The sequence below is a fragment of the Apium graveolens genome, chromosome 5 (assembly GCF_009905375.1).
Source record: "Apium graveolens cultivar Ventura chromosome 5, ASM990537v1, whole genome shotgun sequence".
NCBI classification, from domain to species: domain Eukaryota; kingdom Viridiplantae; phylum Streptophyta; class Magnoliopsida; order Apiales; family Apiaceae; genus Apium; species Apium graveolens.
The window spans coordinates 178443992-178456974 of record NC_133651.1 but is presented as its reverse complement, the minus strand read 5'-3'; positions in this window follow the sequence as shown (position 1 = coordinate 178456974).

Sequence of the window (12983 nt, the reverse complement as noted above, 5' to 3'; positions counted from 1 at the left end):
ATTCCATTTTATCTGAAAATTCTCATTCTACTTCTATAAAATCAGTTAACAAGAAGAAAGTGCCCAACACAGCTTGGGTAGCTAAACACACTTAATCCTCATTGTGTGCAGGGCAAAGGAAAGAAGGTCATATAGATCATTGATAGTGGATGTTCCAGGCATATGACAGGTGATAAGGCTCTGCTATCACAATTTGAAGAGATGGCTGGCCCTTTGGTGACCTTTGGAAACAACAGCAAAGGATTCACAATGGGATATGGCAAGATTGTTTCTGGAAATGTTGTCATTGAAGATGTAGCACTAGTTTATGGATTAGAAGTAAATCTTCTAAGTGTTAGTCAATTTGCAGACAGAGGTTTTCAAGTTGTTTTCAACAAAGAAGATTGTGCTTTTATTAGCAAAAAGATTGGTAAAATTGCTCTTAAAGGAGTAAGAAAGGGAAGTTGTTTGTTGCAGACTTAGACTCAACAAATAAGGATGGAGTATGTTGTTTCTACACCAAGGCATCAGAAGAGCAAAGCAAATTGTGGCATAAGAAGATATCTCACTTGAATTTCAAAGCAATCAACACCTTAGTCAAGAAGGAGCTTGTGAGAGACATGCCTAGTCTTGAATTTGCTCAACTGGAAGTTTGTGAAGCTTGTCAGAAAGGAAAAATGAAAAGATCAAGTCACAAGTCAAAATATGTGAATTCTATACCTCTGCAACTTATTCACATGGACTTGTTTGGGCCAGTAAATGTCTTGTCCATTTCAAGGAACAAATATGCCCTTGTCATGGTTGATGATTTTTCAAGATACACTTGGGTTGAGTTTATGTACTCTAAAGATGAAACTCCAAACATTATAATTGAGCACATCCAGAAAATTGAGAAGCAAGCTGAAGGAAAAGTTAGTGTGAAAAGATTGAGGAGTGATAATGGAACAGAATTCAGAAACTCAACATTAAGTGAATTCTGCAAAAGCAAAGGCATTGTTCAAGAATTTTCAGCAGCTAGAACACCTCAACAGAATGGAGTAGTTGAGAGGAAAAATAGAACATTGGTTGAAGCTGCTAGAATCTTGCTACAAGATGCTCAGTTGCCAACTAGTTTTTGGGAAGAGGCTGTTAATACTGCATGCTACACTCAAAATATATAGCTCATCAACAAAGCTCATGACAAATCACCTTACTCAATCATGTCTAACAGGAAGCCTACAGTGAAGCATCTACAAATGTTTGGAAGCAAGTGTTATATTCTAAAAGACAACTCTAAATATGTGGGAAAATTTGACTCTAAAGTTTTTGAAGCAATTTTTCTGGGATATTCATTGGAAAGAACAGCCTACAAAGTTTATGTGATTGATCAAAAGAAAATTATGGAAAGCACATATATGACTTTTGATGATGACAAGTGTTCACGCTTGGAATGCCTTGATGTAAATGATGCTGAAGCCCTTGTATTTGAGAATCTAACCATTGATAGTGATTCTGATGAGGAAGATGAAGTTGTGGCACAAAAAATGACAAATGAAGAGACCTCTGAACAAAAGCATGGGAATGAAAGCTCTCTTCAGAAACCTGAATTTGGTGGCACAAACTCAGGGGGAGAAGGAGAGAATGGAAATGACAGTCATGGTAATACTAAAGAAAATGATGAAGGCACTAGTCAATAGACACACACTAGAAAGTGGGATAGGAGTCATACAGTAGAAGCTATTATTGGTGATCCCTCAGCTGGTGTGAGAACTAGAAGTGCAACTGCTAATGAATGCCTACATGCATGTTTTCTATCTCAAGTAGAGCCCAAGAAAACTGAAGAAGCCCTATTGGATCCTGATTGGATATGTGCTATGTAGGAGGAGCTGAATCAGTTTGAGAGAAACAAAGTTTGGAAATTAGTCCCTGCACCGAAGAACAGAAGCATAATTGGAATTAAGTGGGTGTACAGGAACAAAATGGATGAAAATGGAATTATTACTAGAAACAAAGCAAGGCTGGTTGCTAAAGGCTACTCACAAGAAAAGGGAATTGACTATGATGAGACTTGTGCTCCTGTTGCAAGACTAGAAGCAATAAGAATTTTTCTAGCATTTGCTGCACACTCAAATTTCAAGGTGTATTAAATGGATGTCAAGAGTGCTTTTCTTAATGGTGAACTAGAAGAAGAAGTTTATGTGCAACAGCCACCTGGCTTTGAAGATCCAAAATTCCTAACTTTGTTTACAAATTACTCAAGGCTCTATATGGATTGAAACAGGCACCTAGAGCCTGGTATGACACACTGTCAGAATTTCTACTCAAACATGGTTTTACCAGAGGTAATATTGATAAGACTCTCTTCTACAAGAAACATGGTGAAGATATGATCCTAGTTCAAATCTATGTGGATCATATCATCTTTGGATCTACAATAGAAAAGCTTTGTCAAAGATTCTCTAGGCTAATTCAGAGTGAATATGAAATGAGAATGATGGGAGAATTGAGTTACTTCCTTGGCCTTCAAGTTAGTCAAATAAGTGATTGTATTTTCATCAGCCAAACCAAATATGTGAATGACTTATTGAAGAAATTTGGTATGGTGGATAGCTCACCTGCATCTACACCAATGTCTACTGCAACCAAGTTGGATGAAGACAAGAAAGGCAAGAGTGTGGATATTTTAAGCTATAGAGGGATGATTGGATCATTTCTTTATTTGATTGCTAGTAGACCAGACATCATGTTTGCTACTTGTCTATGTGCTAGATTTCAAGCCAATCCAAAGGAATCACATTTTAATGGTTGTGAAAAGGATTTTCAGATACTTAAAGGGAACTCCAAACTTGGGATTATGGTATCCTAAGGGAACTGGTTTTGAAGCTGTTGGATACACAGATGCAGATTTTGCTGGATGCAGGGTTGATAGGAAAAGTACTAGTGGAAGCTGTCAATTTCTTGGTCAAAGACTTGTATCCTGGTATAGTAGGAAACAACAATCTGTGTCAAATTCCACAGCTGAAGCTAAATATATAGCTGCTGGAAGTTGTTGTGCTCAAGTGCTTTGGATTAGAAATCAGCTAATAGACTATGGTCTAGTGTTACACAAAATTCCTATAATGTGTGACAATACTAGTGGCATATTTATTGTAGCTAATCCAGTTAATCATTCTAGAACAAAGCACATTGATGGTAGGTACCATTTTATCAGGGAACATGCTGCAAATGGTACCATTGAGCTCATTTTTGTTCCAACAGAGAAACAATTAGCTGACATTTTTACTAAACCTTTGGATGAAGCAACCTTCACTAGACTTGTGAGTGAAACTGGAATGCTCAATTCTTCATCCTAAGGCAAGAACTCAGCTAATGTATTGCAGCAGATTAATTTCTAATAAATCAACCTAGTTTGATTTAATTGGAAATTAACTGAAATATGAATTATAAATATTTCAGAATCTCTGTATATTTTTTTAAAAAAACTCAAAAATTAACTTAGAATATTTCAAATTTTAAGTAAACTGCTTAGTTGTTAATTTACATCTTAAATGTGTAAAATTAACACAAGGCAGAATAATAGTACTCAAAGGTATAGAGAACTGAGTTCTCGATAAATCAAAATGACTTATCGACAAGTCATTTTAGAGTTCTCGAGTGAGTCCTCGATAAGTCTATTTATAGACTTCTCGAACGACTTCTCGATAAGCTCTATTATGACTTATCGATAAGACCATGTAGAGTTCTCTAATAGTGTTAATTCATAGAGTTCTCGACAAGGATATTTTGAGACTTATCAATAACTCAGAACTAAAATAATTTAATTCAATGAATTATTTTAGACAAATACTTTTGGAAAATTTATTATGATTTCAATTTGATTCAATTCAAATAAATTAGAATCATTTTTAGTCCATTTTCGGACAAACTGGGCATTTATCAGAGTTCTCGATAAATTATTTTTAATTCTCGAAAAGAATTAATAAAATGACTTATCGAATGTACCTTTTTCAAATTCAAAATTACTTCTCGATAAGTTTAATATCAAATGTTTATTTGACTTCTCGATAAGTATTTTACTTTTTCTATAAATACCCAGACTTGTCGATACATACACTGTACTTACACTTTTTCGAGATCTCAAGTGACCTAGCTTCAGACAAAAGGTGATTTCTCTCTCGTTTTTGCTCCTTTCTCAAAACTTTTTCTTACCCACTACTTCTAAACACTAAAATGGCACAAAACTTTGTTAGAGCTATCATTCCAGAGAAGGGAACCAACTTTATTGCTTTTCTTGATGCTAACCAAGCCCTTGATAGTTTCAAGGGGTTTGTGAAGTTTCTTTGTGAATCCTATATTACAGGTGCTTTAACTGCAAGTCTTGTGCTGTATTTGGACGTTCTTCATGAATTTTGGACATCAACCATAACTAGGACAGTTGTTCTAGAGAATGTCACTTCTATGGTGGTCACCTACACAATTGGAGGCCAAGAAATTGAGTTTTCAGCTGCTGATGTGAATACAACCCTGGGATTGCCAACTGAGAACTATGGAGAGATGCAAACTGTAGATGAGCTGAGTGAATTCATGGACTTCATCAACTACAGTGGCTCAATCAACTTGGCAAGCCTGAACAGGACAAACCTTAGGAAGGAATGGTCTTTGTGTTTGATTCTGTAGTGAGGGCTTTCACCTCCATAAAAACTGGCTTTGACAACATCTCAAGTGTGGTGCAGATGCTGGTGTTCTCAATAGCTCACAACAGGCATCTGAATGTTGGAGCTCTAATTCTGGAGGAGCTGGCTATCAGGCTTACTATGCCTTTGAAGAATAGAGGTAAAGAAATCTTTTTGCCAAGGTTTATTATGTCTACTTTAGCTCATAAAGTAAATGACATACATTTGTTAGCTGGTATTGATAGTAGTAGAATTGGCAATTGTAAGCAAATGTCCAAAATAATATTTGGCTCACTTACTACAAAGAATAAGGTGAGTGTAAGTCTTAGAATCACTCCATTTATGTTGGAGAGATTCAGGACTTATCCTTACCCTATTCCAGACATGAGGGCTCCTCAATTTGCTAGTTCAGCTATGGTTCCTGAGCTTGTGGAAGTACAAACACAGGCACACCAACAGGGACCTTCCAAAGCTGCAGCCCCTTCTTCTAAACCACTAGATGTTAGCAAACCAACCACTTTATTCTCTCAAAAGACTGAAGTGAGTATAAAGAAGAGAAAGGAACCAACCCTTGCTGTTGTAAATGAGAGTGAAACAGTTTAAACTGAACTAGAGTAACCCTTGGTCAAGAGACCAAAGAAGAGTAAGATACCTGAGTTGACACTCAAAACACCTCCGTGTCCTCCCAAAAGGGCACAGTTGAACAAATGGGGAGTAAACAGTTACTAGATGCATCCTCTCAATAGGGTGTATCTATTGAAAAGAGCATTCACCCCAATGTATCCTGTATTGAGTTAACACAACCTGCACCTAGAGTGTATGGTAGAAGAAATAAGGATGGCACACACATTGAGGGCACATCATGTGAAGCTCCTTCACCATTTAGAGGGAGCTGCCAACACTCATAACTAAGCAAACCTCTCTAATCTCTCAAATTTCTTCATCATATAGAGCACTTGAATCTGATTCTCAAGTGCACCAACACTCAAGTGACATGGTTCATGAAACTGTGCTCACCACCCAGAACCAACATCTAGATGGTGAGAGGCTACTAGCTGGGGTAGACCTTGATGACACCATAAAAAACATGGGGGTTTAATCCGTTTCTACTGAAGACCCCATGGTCACTCTTGCACCTTCATGTGCACAATCATCTTCATAGATGAATAGGTTTGAGGGAAGTACTCTTGAGGGAGAGCTATCTAAATCCTCTCCAATTCAATTGGAGGTTCCTCTAGAAGGAACAACTCCCCTCAAAACCTAGCTAAAATTTCCTTGGGAGTTAAAGCTAGGAGTACAATTGCCAATGACCCTGTTATGGGAGAGGCAAGTTCATCATATTTATGTGATAGTGCTCTGCAAGGTGCACAAAGGTTTGAGGCTGGTGTACATGACAGTAACCCAGTCAAATCCTCTCCAATTCCAATGGAGGTTCCCACTACATGTGGTGAACAACAAACTGTCAAAACCACAGATTTATCTGTGAGTCAAACTGTGACTTCAATCACAGGTGGTAATCTGGACATTTCTCAACAGCCATCCACATCTCAATCCAGCCAACCACATGTCATGGCTCAAAGGCTACAAGATATAGAAGCCCAGCCTTCTACAGTTGATGACATGTTGGTAGATCAAATCTCAGGCTTGGCCAATCTCTCTCAGCAATTGCTCACTTCAGATATGGGGAACCAGGACTATCAAGCTATACTGCTATGCTTCAATGAAGAGATTGAACAACAGAAGGAGAAGATAGTAGATGAGGCTGAAGAGGATGGCAATGTAGATGCCTGGTTGTCTGATGACCATGTGGCATAAATGGATGAAGTTTTGGCTAGATTCAGGAGGGAGTACATAACTATCATGGGAAGCAATGCTAAATCTCTCACTCCTCCTGAAGTCTATGATGCCATCATGGATGTGCACAAAGCTCAACTCAAGGCTTTCCATCTCTTTGGAAAGGCCCTTGAAGTATAATTGACTGGACATGAAGATAAAATCAGGAAGCTGATCAAGGAAAAGATGGATGACATTATGCCTTCTCGAAAGGACATCAAGGATAAATTCCAGTTTTTCACTGAGCAAATGTCAAGGATGAATCTGGCCTCCATAGAGAAGGAAGTGTCAAATATGAAAAGTTCTTTCAAGGCCCTGTTTGATCAAGTTCAAGCTCATATCACAAATTCAAATGATACTAGGGTCAAGCTAAATAAAATGCATACTGCTAGGTATCAGCCTTCATTTCTTCTTATGGAGGGTGTCAGACAAGCTGTTGATGAACACTTTGGGTCCTTCTCAACCAAAACCTCTACTCCTTAAATAAAAGAACTTCAAGATCAAATTTCTTCACTTCAAGCTTCCAACTCAGATTTATCTTCACAAGTCAGAGCTCTAACCACATTGGTTGAGAGTCAACAACATGATATTCAGGCCCTAGTGGAGTCCCATAAGCATTTACAAATGTAGAATACAGTTGCTTTGGGAGCCATTATGGGAAAACTCAACATACCACTGCCAGCATTGCCTGAAGATGTAAGACCTGAGATTCCTACTCCCCTACTCATGCCTGTCACCAAGACTAAGGGGGAGATAGATGCAAGGCTAGCACAATCAAAACTCAAAAGTCAGGTACAAGTTTTAGAACAAGAGAGGCTCCTTATGGTTGCCCAAGGTCCAGGAATGACACAAGAGTTTGACAATTTGCTCACTGGACTAAGGAACTCTCTCAACAACAACTTCTTCACTTATAAAAAGACCTTGGAAAAGACTATCAATTACATCAGGGTGCTGCATATCCCAGTCAAGGACCAGTTTTTGGAGAAAAGAATAGTGATCAATCTTAATGATTTTGGTGTAGACAGATGTATGCAAGTCAATTTCAATTATCTAATTTCTAGAAGAGCATCTGAGGTGGATATTTTGATTAACAAGGTCAGGATAATCACCAATGAAGAGAAAATGCTACTAGCAGAGTTGAAAAAGGCTCAAGAAGCTGCATTCCCAGAAGCCTATCTACATCCAAACAAAGGGGTGCACTATATCTGCTCTACAACCAAGAAACTGAAACATTTCCAAGTACCTAAAAACTGTGTCAAGGCTAACAGAAGACTGATAATGGTGCTTGAGTCTGAGCTGAAAAGTAAGAAATTGAAGACTAGTGAAGATGAAGCTATGATCAAGATTCTGAGGAGATACATTGATAACCCTGAAGCCAATTTGTCTAAAACTCAAATCAACACAGATGACTTGGGTGATGATGAGCAGAAGAAAGATGGTCAAAACCCTTCTGGCTCAAACTCAAGTCAATCTAGCCAGGCAATTGGTGGAAAAAGTGATAGTGAGAAAGAGAAGGGGAAGAAAAGTGGATCTGAGACTCAAAGGAAGGGTGGAAGGAGACAAAGACAAAAGAATGATACCTCACAAACCCTCCAAACCCTAAATATCCAAATACCAATTTCTAAACCTTCACATTCAACCTCATCAAAAACTGCTCAACCTCAAACCTCTAAGTCTAAATATTTCTACAAGCTCACTGCAAACTCTCTCATCAAAACTCAAATCACTCACAGCCATACTTCTCTGAAAAGACTCAAAACTGTACCTTCATTTAAGCCACCCCATAAAACACACTTCAAAACAGTTGGAATAGATCCAAAAGAAGCCAAGGTCAAGAGAAGACTCAGAAGACAAAGAAGATAAAGATGAAGACAACTAATAGCTGAATTTCTCAATGATCATGGATTTGGTGAAAAGGCCATCTGGAACAGATATGATCAAGATGATTTCCAACCTCTAAATGTTGTAGATTCAGATGAAGACTACTTCCAACAGCTAGTTGAAGGAATTGTCAGATTTTGGGTTGTTAACATCAAAGAAGTTAGAATCTACTACAGTGATGGGTCCTTTGAACAGCTTGGAAATAGACTAATGGATTCTCTCTCAATTGTTGAACTGAAAATAGTGATAAGCTTGATGAATGGTAAAGATTCAGCCACTAAGGCATGGAGAACAGTATTGGCAGTGTTTGTGGCTAACAGAGAGGAAATGAGATATGAGCATAGAGCTTTGCTAGCTGAAAAGAGGAGAAAGTATGAGCATGACATTGATGAGTATATTTGAAGATCAGAAGAGTTGAAGGCAGCAGGCAAGATCAGAATATCAAAGGATGGAAAATTTCTGAATGTAAAAGCTGGCTCTTTATCAAGATACAGGATACGGATGTTAGCTAGTTATCATAAGCCTGATTTGCTGAAACTAATAGAGGCTCTAACTGACACCCCCATCCTAGAAGAATTGGAAATACTTGTACATATTAAGAAAATAATTGAGAAAGGATCAGAAAGCTCAGTCTTTACTTAATTATTGTAAACTGTCAAATGTTCAATGTACAAGTGTTGTCTCAACTTTTGTGTTATTTTATTTTCATTCTTTAACTTGTGGTTAGTCTTGTTAACAGGAATGAATTTGTGATAAGCAATCTTCTCACAAATTGGGGGAGATTGTTGTGCAAGACATGCATGTATCATAACAAGACTAAGTCATATTGACAAACCTAAGATTAGTTGTATTGTAACCTTAATCTGTAATTTATACTTGTAACACTTAATGTCTGTAAAATATAAATGGAGCAGACTGGAGCATTTTTCCCTAAACAGTGTCAAGCCTAAGAATTCTATCTGGAAGAAGATCAAGAAGGTCATGCCTCAAAAGAATTATGAAGAAGCTTGGAGTTGAATAATTCTGTTTGGTGAAAAAAATTCTAAGTCAAGATCTCTACAAGTCACATAATTAGTGTTATAGAGAAGTCATTCGAGAACTCAGAAAGACCTATCGAGAACTCATGAATTGTGTATCGAGAACTCATGAAATGCTATTAGATATATCGATAAGTCAGATACCCATTTGAGAACTCATAGATATCGACAAGTATACATTCATTAGTGAACTCTGAGTTATCGATAAGCCAAAGTCCATTAGAGAACTCCGAGTTATCGATAAACCAAAATTCACTAGAGAACTCAAAGTTGTCGATAAGTCAAGTCAACAATGAAGTTTCAGAGATATCGACAAGCCAACATGCCTATCGAGATATCGAGTTCTCTACAGCTTAATTGGAGATCTCGAAGTGAAGAAATTTCTCTAAGTACAGAATTGCAGAGCAGTTCAATATCCAAGGATGTAAATCAACAAACAATTCACACAGCTGAATTGACAAGTCTACAAAAAGCAGCTTGAGAGATGTGCAAGATTAATGGTGAAGATTAAATGACAAAGAAGGATCAACCAATACACAGTGGATGAAGATATGCTAATCTAGATATGGAAATCTCACTTTTCCTTTAAATAGAAGTGATTAGTGACATGTTAGAAAAGTGATTAGCACTTCTTATTGTTCACTGTGTAAACCAAAGTTAACTATCATATAAATTTGATGAACAGGTTATTCAAGAGGTATTTGGATAAATTTGTGATAATATTTATTGATGACATCTTGATTTACTCCAAGACTGAAGAAGAACTTGCTGAGCATCTGAGGATTGCTTTGGAAATTTTAAGAAAGGAATAGTTTTACGCGAAGTTCTCAAAATGCGAATTTTGGTTGAAAGAAGTACAATTTGTAGGCCATATCATCAGCATGAAAGGAATTAAAGTTGATCCAGTAAAGATTGAAGCCGTATTGATTTGGGAAAGGCCAAAGACACCAACAGAAGTCAGAAGTTTCTTGGGATTGGCAGGTTTTTACATAAGATTTGTTAAAGATTTTGCAAAGATAGCAACGCCACTAACCAAGTTGACTCGAAAAAGTGAAAAGTTCATATGGGATGACAAGTGTGAAGAAAGTTTTCGAGAACTGAAGAATCGGTTAGTAACTGCACCAGTACTTGTCTTACCAGATGAGCAAGGAGATTTCATTATTTATAGCAACGCTTCATATCGAGGACTGGGATGTGTATTAATGCAGCACAGTAATGTAATTTCTTATGCTTCGAGATAATTGAAACCTCATGAACAGAAATATCCTAAGCATGATCTGGAATTAGCAGCGATCGTATTCGCACTGAAACTTTGGAGACACTATCTTTACGACAAAAATTATGAAATTTACACGGATCATAAAAGTTTAAAGTATATCTTTACACGGAAGGAACATAACATGAGACAATGACGATGGCTAGAGTTAATTAAAGACTACGATGTTACAATCAACTATCATCCAGGAAAAGCGAATATCGTGGCCGATGCGCTAAGCCGAAAAGAAAGATTGAATATGTTGACTTCTTCAGAAGAATTAGCCAAAGAATTTGAGAAATTGGAAATCGAGATTCGTATTCCAAATGAGTCCACTGAAGCTATTCATGCAATGACTTTCCAGCCAGAACTATTAAAAAAGATTCGATGATATCAAGAAGAAGTGATGAGTCAAGATGACGATAACTTAACTGGAGAAGAAATCACAACTCCAGAAGGATAATGAAGGAATTCTACGCTTTTCATCAAGAATCTGGATACCTAGTGTACCAAAACTGAAAGAAGAAATATTACGAGATGCTCACATCTCAAAATATTACATACATCCTGGAAGCACGAAAATGTATCGAGACCTGAAAGAAAACTTTTGGTGGCCAAATATGAAGAAAGAAATAGCTGAGTGGGTAAGTAAATGCAACACATGCCAACGAGTTAAAGCGGAACATCAATGTCGAAGCGGATTATTACAACCACTGGATATTCCGGAATGGAAATGGGAACATTTACCCATGGATTTTGTGGTAGGACTTCCAAGGACCATAGAAAATATGACGCAATATGGTTAATTATCGACAGACTAACGAAGTCAGGATATTTTCTACCAATCAACGAAAGATTTTCACTCGACAAGTTAGTGCACTTATATCTTAAGGAAATTGTAATGCGATATGGAGTCCCAGTATCTATTGTATCTAATCGACATCCACGCTTTAATTCAAGATTTTGGAGACAATTTCAAGAAGGTTTGGGTACCAAATTAAACATGAGCACTGCTTATCATCCGCAAACAGACGAACAAAGTGAAAGAACTATCCAAACCATTAAAGACATGTTACGAGTCCGTGCGATTGATTTCGAAGGCAGTTGGGATGAACATTTACCGTTATTTGAATTTTCTTACAACAACAGCTATCACGCGAGCATTGGGATGCCACCTTACGAAGCTTTATACGGAAGAAAATACAGATCGCCTGTGTATTGGGATGAAGTTGGAGAACGCAAAATTTTAGGTCCAGAATTGATTCAACAAACCAAACAGAAGATATAACTTATCCAGAAGTGACTTGAAGCAACGCAAAATCGACAACGCAAATATACGGATTAATCCAGGAAAGATATTGACTATGAAGAAGGAGAACATGTATTACTCAAGATATCTCTATGGAAAGGATCGACCCGATTTGGAAACAAGGGTAAATAGAAGCCACGATATATGGGTCCATTTGAAATCATGAAGAAAGTCAGGAAAGTTGCGTACGAGCTAGATTTACCACCTCACATGCAACATATCCATAATGTGTTCCACGTGTCAATGCTTAAGATATATAATCCTGAAACTAGACATGTAATAGAATATGAACCGATAGAAATCCATCCTGATTTTTCTTATGTAGAACAACCGATAAGAATTTTAGATCAGCAAGAGAGAGTATTAAGAAATAAGTCTGTATCTTTAGTGCGAATCTTGTCGAGAAACCCTATGGTTGAAGAGTTAACCTGGGAACTTGAGAGTGAAATGTTAGAAAAGTATCCCCATTTATTTTCTTAGCGAGATTCTGAGGACAGAATTCTATTAAGAGGGGAAGGATGTAACTCCTAGGAAATTACGCTTGTATTATATCATATTAATGATAAATTATGTGTATTATATGCCATTTATATGTAATTAGCTATAAAACCCTAATTGTTACATGTTATTTGTATTTCGTATTGTCCATGTATTTTTAGGATATTTATCGGATATTTAATTTTGTATTTAAAGCCTTCGTACCAAAAGCTATACGACCCGAACTAGGTTTTAATAGCTGATATTTCAAATAAAATAATTGACTTTATTTTTTTATAGAACGGTTTGTACCATCGCGTTATTCTGAACATCTAGATATTTTATAAATTTTCTCGTTTCGTGAAAAATGACTTTTTCGGGCCCCATTGGGTGTTAAAACCACCACAAAAATCATAATTTTATTTTTATAAAATTATAGGACTTTTATTTATACCATTTCCTTGTATTTATGAATTATTCACAATTTTTGGGAAATTTTGGCATATATATTGTATATATAAAATATTTAAATTTTTTAATTTAATACTCAAAAATTATAA